We start from the raw sequence: 8,942 nt of genomic DNA, 5'->3' as shown, positions 1-8,942 counted from the left end.
AATCATATATTTATAAATAGTTAGGATAGCAAAATAAATATATTTATTAACTTTATAAAGGCACACTTTTCATTTCTTTTGTTGTTGTGTGTCCAGTCAAACTTTTTCCCCTTTCTTTAATTTAAGTGCATGTTCCAAATCTAATAAAGAAACAAACTCATCTACATCTTGAATGTCCTGAGCAGAAGTAAATGTTCAGAAAGTTCAAGATTTTTGGGTGAACTAAATCTTTATGTTCATCCTGATAGAATAAAAAGAAAGAAGAAAGTTGCAGCAGAAGAAACAACAAATATCCATATTTTTCTTTCTTTTTCAAATCTCCATCTTCAAGATCTGTCACTAATTAAAAAAGAAGAATAAATATCTCAGATATCTTAGGTTTGTATTCTCTCTCGTGAAGCTGAGTCTGTTATTGTGAGGTAGTTTGAAAACTAGGTTGGCATCCACTGGTGAAGGTTTTTGGATCTCTCACTAATTTATTATTTATTCATCAGGGAGTGTTGGTGATTTTGGCCTCTCATCTTTCTTTTATTGGCAGTAAGGGGGCGTTTGACACCAGTGCAGGTGAAGAACTCTCCCCGCTGTGCTCCATTTGGTGCCGTCCTTCACCTCGGCCACTGACCGGACGGTCATCGTCCCGCACGGCTCCTCACGGACCGCCAACAAATGCTGCCACAAATGGATCTAATTGGCACCTCTGCATGCCCCGTCCAGAGGAGGGCAGAGATCAGGTGGGCAGACGCGGGACGGAGAGAAACAAGTGCAGAGTTTTGATATGCACAGATTTTATTTTTTAAAGTTGCATTTAATTTGCATTGTCAAATGCATTTTTTTTACAGTAAAAATATGAAAGCAACATCAGAGCACTGAATAAATAAATAAAATAAATAAATAAGTAAATAACAGCAGATGTGGTTGCCAGAACTGTACTGTAAAAAGTAAAATAGCAACATTTTAGGTTTTACTTGACTGAATTTAAATTTACAGTAATATATATATATATATATATATATATATATATATATATATATATATATATATATATATATTCTTGAACTCATATAAGGTTTCACTTCAAAAAGAATGATTTTATCAGTATTTTGCTCAGTATTTTTATAAACATTCCTATATCAAAATACATTTAGTTGAGATTCAAAATGACTTGCATTTTTATTTTAAAAGTTACATCTATTTTTTTTTTTTTAAGTGTCAAATGCAAAATCATAAATTTACATTTTGGTTCTTTTTTTTTGGATGCTATTCATTTAAAAATTCCTGACCGGATGTGAAAGTACATTAGGGCTCTAATTATATTAAGTACTTTTTTTACGTTTAATCCTATATAAAACCCAAAATGATGCTACTGAACTTTTTACAATAAAGTTCTGGCAACCAAACACTGTAATAAATAAATAAATAAATCTGTAAAATGTAAGGCAAAAAAAGGAAAATATAAAAAATTTACACAGAATTTTACTGTTAAAAATATGGTATCAACATTTTAGATTTTACGGGAATGAACTTGAATTTACAAAAAACAATTTTACTGTAAAAATACAGTAGCAAAACTGTTTTTAAAAGGTTTTACAGGACTGAACTTAAATTTACAGTAAAAACTATGTATTAAATTAACTGATATTAAGTTACACTGTAAAAAAAAATAAAATAAAGGTTTCCGATACAGATATCTAAACATTCTTAAATCAAGAAACATTTACTTTGGAAGCAAGAGTTTAAGTCTTGTTTTCATTAAATGTTGATTTTTTGTTTGATATAGTTTTTTGGATGCAGTTTATCTAAAGTAATCCTGTCTGGTTGTGAAAGTTGTACAGAACTTTTTAGGTTTTACAAGACTGAACTTAAGCTTAGGGTAAAAAAACAAATAAAATAAAAATGTTTCATTAACTGGTATAATGTTACACTGCAAAAAAAAAAAAAAAAAAAATGTTTTTCTTACTCAAAAGGCAAAAATACTGAGTATTATAATCATTTTGCAGTGAAATTTTACATTGGCAGTGCATAATCAAAATACATTAGACTTTCTTCAACTTTCCCTTCATTCAATATGCATCTATTCTTGCCACCCAGAGCTAGTTAAAGAACACTAGTGACCCTGCTTTTGTGTTTTACATCAATACTGATGGATTGAGAACTCAGTCTTTTGCGCTGTGACGTTTTCATTGCAAATACTGATCTGATTCATTATCAGCATTTAAGACCGTGTCGTCTTTCTAAGTTGTGCTTTAATCGTGTTCTCCAGTGACTTAGTAAACATTCTGCTGTGAATGGTCTCACGCTAATGTCATGATCGATAATTCTCCACACAGCTGGAAATAGTTTAATCAATGAGTACAAGATGAGCGGTCAGCCACTGGAAACTTTAGCATCAAGTCGTACAAAAATCAATGGTCATTATGCCTCTGATTAGCATTAAAGGAACAGTCAGACTGTTTTAATGGTGAAGTGTGCAATATTTTCAGTATTGAAATAAAAAGAAAAATAAATTAATATAATTAGACAAAATAAAGAAAAAATAAAACAAAATTAATATAAATGAAATAAAGTAAAATAATAATGTGAAATACACACTTCACGTTTAAATTGTAAATCATGTTCCAGTCAATATTTCACTTATTACAACACTTTTTATTAAATAAATAAATAAATAAAGTAAAATGAAGTAAAATAAAACAAAAAAGAAATAAGTAAAATTAAGTAAAATAAAACAAAATGAAAATAATGTACAATAAAATAAAATACAAAATAAAATAAAATATATGCTTGTAAATCATGTACCAGTCAAAATTTCACTTCTGTAATCGTACTTTAAATACAGCACATTTTATTAAATAATTAAATAAATAAAGTAAAATGAAGTAAAATAAAACAAAAAAATAAATAAGTAAAATGATGTACAAAATAACAAAATAAAAAGAATGTAAAATAAATTAAAATAGTAACATTAAATACAAAATTAAATAAAATACACACTTGTAAATCATGTACCAGTCAATATTTCGCTTCTGTAATCATACAGCACATTTTATTAACTACATAAAGTAAAATGAAGTAAAATAAAACAAAATATAATTAAATAAGTAAAATAAAACAAAATAAAAGTAATGTAAAATAATAAAATAAAATATAAAATATACACTTTACCTTTAAATTGTAAATAATGTTCCAGTCAACAGCTCCATGAAAGTCAACATTTTAAATACAGCACATTTTATAAAATAAAATCAGATAAAATTAATTAATAAAAAAAAAAAATTAAAATACACACTTCACCTTTAAATTGTAAGTCATGTTCCAGTCAACAGCTTTATGAAAGTCAACAGTTTACTTCAGTATTTTTTTTTTGTTTAAATACAGCATATTTTTCTAAAATAAAGTAAAATAAATAAGTGAAATAAAGTAAAATAAATAATAAAATAAATACTTCACTCTTCCAGTCAGCAGGTTAATTTTAATTCTGTAATCCTACTGTAAATGCAGTACATTTTTATAAAGTAAGAATCTACTGTATCACAGTAATGATAAACAAAACTAAATGTTTGCATATATTAAATTAACAAGCATTTTGGTTGAAAAAATGGGAGTTCAATTTGATGAATGTGGTACAGAAATGCTCTGAATGTCTTGTTTTTGCCTTTTGACTTTGGCTTGTGCCATGGCCCGGTTTTGGTGACACACAGCCATTAGCAGCAATCAGTCATTTTGTGCTTTAAACAAACTTGACACAAAAATACACACAAACAGTGTGAATCTCGTCAGTGTTCGCCGCAGACGCGCATTTGATCATCTCTGCATGAGTGTCAGACCTGAGAATGTGTTTTTGACACTGCATATATGACGTGCTGTGCTTTAAGCGCTATAAACTAAAAATATGGATGGATTGAAGTGAAGGGGAAGAGTAAGCGTGGTTTTAAGCGCAGTGGTTTGACAGGCATGGAAGTATCAGAGCAGATCAGAGCGCCTCGTTTTCCTGAAGCTTTGAAAGAGAGTTTGATCTCTTCAGCGCCAGGAGCACAGGTAGATCAAGGTCCGGGTGAGAGACGCCTTATAAAAGGATAAACAACATCCTTTATCACAATCCAAACAGCTCTCGTGAAGGGCTTTACTGTGTGTGAGCTGGGAAACTCATTTAGAAAGAGACAAACAGATGTGTGTGAATCATGGAGAGGTGAGGGAGCCATTCAGGACAGACCTCTTATTGTTATATTATTTGTTATAAATTATTATTTTATATAGTTTATTTTGTGTTTTCATTCTTTTGTAGCCTATTTAATTATTATTAATTAATTATTATTTTATTTAAAGTATTTATTTTGTTGTTTTTTTACTATTATGTGCTATTTTTTTTATTGTTTATTTATTTAATTATTTTTTTTTTTTATTTTTTAATGATGAACAAATATAATATTTTATATATATATATATTTTAAAAAAAATTATAGATATATATATATATTTACACATATATTTACATATGAGTATATATATATATATATATATATATATATATATATATATATATATGCAAAAACCTATATATTTTTGCATTTGAAGTCTTCATAATGTGTGTGTATATATATATATATATATCAGTGCTGTCAAACAATTAATCGCATCCAAAATAAAAGTTTTTGTTTACATAATATATCTGTGTGTACTTTTAAATGTATGTATACACTATATAAATACACACACGTTTACATGTGTTTACATGTATATATTTACATTCATATAATTTATATTATATAGAAATATATTTAATATATAAAAAAAACATATTTTTCTTAAAGCAGTCATATGACTTTGCTAAATAGAACATTATTTGGTGTATTTGGTGTAATGCAATGTGTTTATGCAGTTTAAGGTTAAAAAAAAAACCATTATTTTCCACATACTGTACATTATTTATTCTCCTCTATGCCCAGCCTTCTGAAACGTGTCAGTTTTTACAAAGCTCATCGATCTGAAAAGCGAGGTGTGCTCTGATTGGCCAGCTATCCAGTGCGTTGTGATTGGCTGAATACCTCAAGCGTGTGATGGAAATCTTACACCCCTTAACATACTATGATGCCGTGTCCTGGTGCAATGAGACAAAACCAATAAAAATAATTACAATTGAGGAATTTGTTTTTTTTGCATCCAGTAGGGACATAATTACTGATTATAATGACTTATACTAGCTTTTTATGCATTGTGTTGCGTATAGCGCTGCGTAAACATAAAACCATGTTTGCATTTCTGATCGGAGAAATGATAAACAACAAGCGCTACTCTACATTGGTCAGAACTCACGTTTGAATCATCAGTGGCAAGTTATTTAAATATGAAAACGTACTTACAGGCTGTGAGTCAGAAGCGCCAGACTGTCCTTGCAAATTTGGAACTTCCACTTTATAGAAACAGCCTTTGTGCACAGCCTTCCTAGGATCAAGAAACCGTCCTCCATAAAATGCGCAGCACACTAAATATTTGGGTTGAACTGTTCTGGAATAGTGTTGTAAATACAACTTAACTACTGATTTCTAGTCGTGTCTTCTTTTGGAAGACCAAACAAAGTAGTTTCGCCTTCACAACGAAACACACAACATTACTACAACAAACAACAATACTACAGCGAGAATAAAAGTTACGCCTTCTTTCTTTGTGTGAACATCTGGGTGGTGTTATGCAAATCTTCCCACACAGTGACGTAGAGATGTGGGGCGTGTTTAAACGAGGCGTTTTGGGGGGCGTGGACGAATCTTAACTTTTATAAATAATATCTGTTTGGGTTTTTGACTTTAGTCTTTGCAACTTTACAGATCCCTTTTTATCACGAACAGCTTGTAATACTCCAAAGAGAAAAGAAAACTTGAAATCGCATCATATGACCCCTTTAAAATTTTTCCATGCATAGTTGTGTATTTATATTTACATAATACATTTACACATTACACACAGAAATATTATGTAAACAAATACTTTTATTTTGGATGTGATTTAATCGCAATTTATCATATATATCAATATTTACAAAGGCTTTATTTTTTTTTTTTTTTTACATTTTTTTTAAGCCAAAATATATGTATATGCCCATGAGTGCAAGACAATTTCATCAACATTTTTGCTCCTTTAGTGGATAATAGTAATGCAAACACCATTAAACATACTGCAGTCAGATCATGTGGCTTTAAAGCCATATTTACAGCCGCAAATGAAAAGCATAAATCCACATTAAGCATGTTCAGGATAACCCCGTTTTGTTCCCAGTTTCTCAGAGTAATTATCCTGAGCTTAAAGCAATGAGATTTGGTCTGGCTGAGAGTCATTAAGCCAGGATTCAGACTCGCTGCTTTCCTGACACTTATTAGTAGAGGAATCCCTGTTAAGGTGAGCCGGAGTTTCACAGTGCTTTCCATTGGCTGATTATGTGCTTCAATAATTCAACGCCTGATGTTTGCTCAGGTTTTCATTTTCACTTTTGCTGTCAATTCTCCACTCTCAATAGAACGTGAAATGGATTCTCTATTTACTGCTACATGCTAATAGAACTTTATCATAATCAAATCTGGGAGGAATTGTGGAGAATAATGCGAGTCGCGGATTTCCGTACGGACTTCTGCATGGAATACATATCAGAATCGGAACATTTCTGCAGATCACAAAGCCTGGGAACAAACACCTTATATCCAGTTATTTTCCATTTGAAAGGCAGGCTGAATAGGTTTTATTGTTATTATATCACACATATCACGCAGTAATAAAAAGTTTCCAATAGAAACCATATTTCATCTTAAAGGAGAAGTTCATAATTATTATTTTATATTAATGTATTTTATTATTTATACATTTTATATAATTAATATATTTATAATTTTTTATCTATCATTGTTTATATAATTTATCATTTTTATTTTACTGTTGTTTTTAATATTTATATTATTATTTATTATCTATTTTTTGTTTATATTATTATTTGTATTTGTTTTTTATAATTATTTATTATTCTATGTAATTTATATTTTTATTATATTATTATTTATATTATTATTTATTATCTTTCATTATATTTATATATTCAGATATTTATTTATTATGTTATATCATTTGTTATTATTTTGTTATATTGTTTTGTAATTTTTATTTTTTTATATTATAATTTTATATATTTATACTATTGTTTATCGTATTATTATTATTTATATTATTTAGATATTTATTTGTTATATCATGTGTTATTTTGTTTATAATATTGTTTGTATGTTTATTTATTTTTTTTTTTATTTATTAATTTATTATTCTATATGATTTTTATTTTTCGTGTATTATTTATCATTATTTACTCACTCTCATATTATTTCAAACTTTTTTGTTTCACAGAAAATGGATCAGCATATGAATTTGGAGCCACGTGAGGGTGAGTAAATGACCGAATTAACCGAATTAACTTTTTATGCTCAATCATGTATTATTATTAAATTTACATTTTAACATCAGTGTTCGAACTACACCTGGACCAGAACCTGCACGTTTGTTGTTAACAGATCCCATCCTGGCAGCGCGAGCTCGAGTTCGACAGGGAACAATCACATCTTTATATGGCTGAGAAACTTAATCTGCAAGAGCGTCGATACCAGAAACCCATCAAGGCCATGACAAAACCCCTAATGAACTTGTCTGGGAAAAATCAGGGCTGCAGTCTCAGCCGGAGAACGGCGAAGGGCCCGATGGGAAGGGCCAGGGCCTCTTGTAAAGCGGCTTTAGCGTGTTTTGGAAGAGCAGGGTAAGGAATAATCTCCTCAGACTGACAGGAGCTTCTCCTTTTCTCCGTTCTTTCTCTTTCTCCTCAACTGTGGGAGTTCGTCTCCTCTCCGCAACCCCACAGGCTGGCATTTTCCAAACCTGCTATCAGTTTCAACAAGCAGAAATAAAGTTTAAACCATCTCAGGGCATCCGTCTGTCTCGCTTACTGATATCCTGTACTGAGAGGAAGAGAGACGCTTGGGTTTTCCTAACCAGCTTACATCGGAAGCACGAGCCGACGAAGGTGCGATGGTTTTGGGTTTCGACTGCTAGCTCACCTGGAAGCGAGTCGCCTTGGTAAATAAGCAGATTTGTCATCTCCGTGTTAAATGGGAGCCCTGTGGTAATCTGAAAATGCCAGACTCGTTCGGATTACATCTCTCACGAGATGAGAATGAAAAGGATGCGGGCAGGTATCGTTATAGACGCCACTTTCTAACCATGATAATAGCTGTGACACAACAAAACGCGCTGAAGAGTTGCGAGGTGAGGCACAAAAGTAGGTCTCCGAGTTGAACCGAGTTCCTGCGTCTCAAACAGCATCTATTAACTCTCTGCATACAAAGTGAGAGGAGAGATGCCTCGCTTTCATAGCGTTTTGACACCCATCATATAAAGCAGCTGGTTTTTCTTCAGGACAACAAGTAGTGACACTAACAGAGCTAGATTTATAATACAAAAGTAAACAAATTTTTTTCTTAAAATCACATTTTGAATTGTATTTTGTTATATATTATTTCTGTTATTTATTTTTTCACTCTTATTTTATGTTGTTTATTATTTATCATTTTTGCATGTTTATTTATGTAATTGTTTTAAATAATCTATATTATATTTTTTTGTTATTTAGATTTAAATAATAATACATTTATATTAATAATGTATTATTTTTATTGCTATTTATTATTGTTTTATATTGTTTATTGTTTGTGTTTTATTTTATATTATTATATTGTTTATTATTTTTAAATATTATATTATATTTTGTTTATGTATTACTTTATAACTTTTCATTATTTTTTTCTTTTTTATTATTTATACAATTATTTGTGTTTAATATTATTAATATGATTATTTATTTTATATTTTTCTTGTATATTATTTGTAAATTATTTTTTTTTATTTTTACAAATATCTGTTTT

At 29.8% G+C, this 8,942-nt stretch overlaps 1 long non-coding RNA gene across 1 annotated transcript; it reads left to right on the top strand.

The window, feature by feature from the left end:
• The first annotated feature begins 370 nt into the window (after positions 1-370).
• LOC122146248 lies at positions 371-8,440 on the top strand. Its single transcript, XR_006160910.1, has 3 exons — positions 371-731; positions 7,378-7,414; positions 7,542-8,440. It is a non-coding gene; the product is annotated as an uncharacterized LOC122146248 (long non-coding RNA).
• The last annotated feature ends 502 nt before the right edge of the window (positions 8,441-8,942 follow it).

Source organism: Cyprinus carpio, chromosome A9 (assembly GCF_018340385.1).
Source record: "Cyprinus carpio isolate SPL01 chromosome A9, ASM1834038v1, whole genome shotgun sequence".
Taxonomy (NCBI): domain Eukaryota; kingdom Metazoa; phylum Chordata; class Actinopteri; order Cypriniformes; family Cyprinidae; genus Cyprinus; species Cyprinus carpio.
This window is presented reverse-complemented; position numbering and strand designations above follow the sequence as displayed.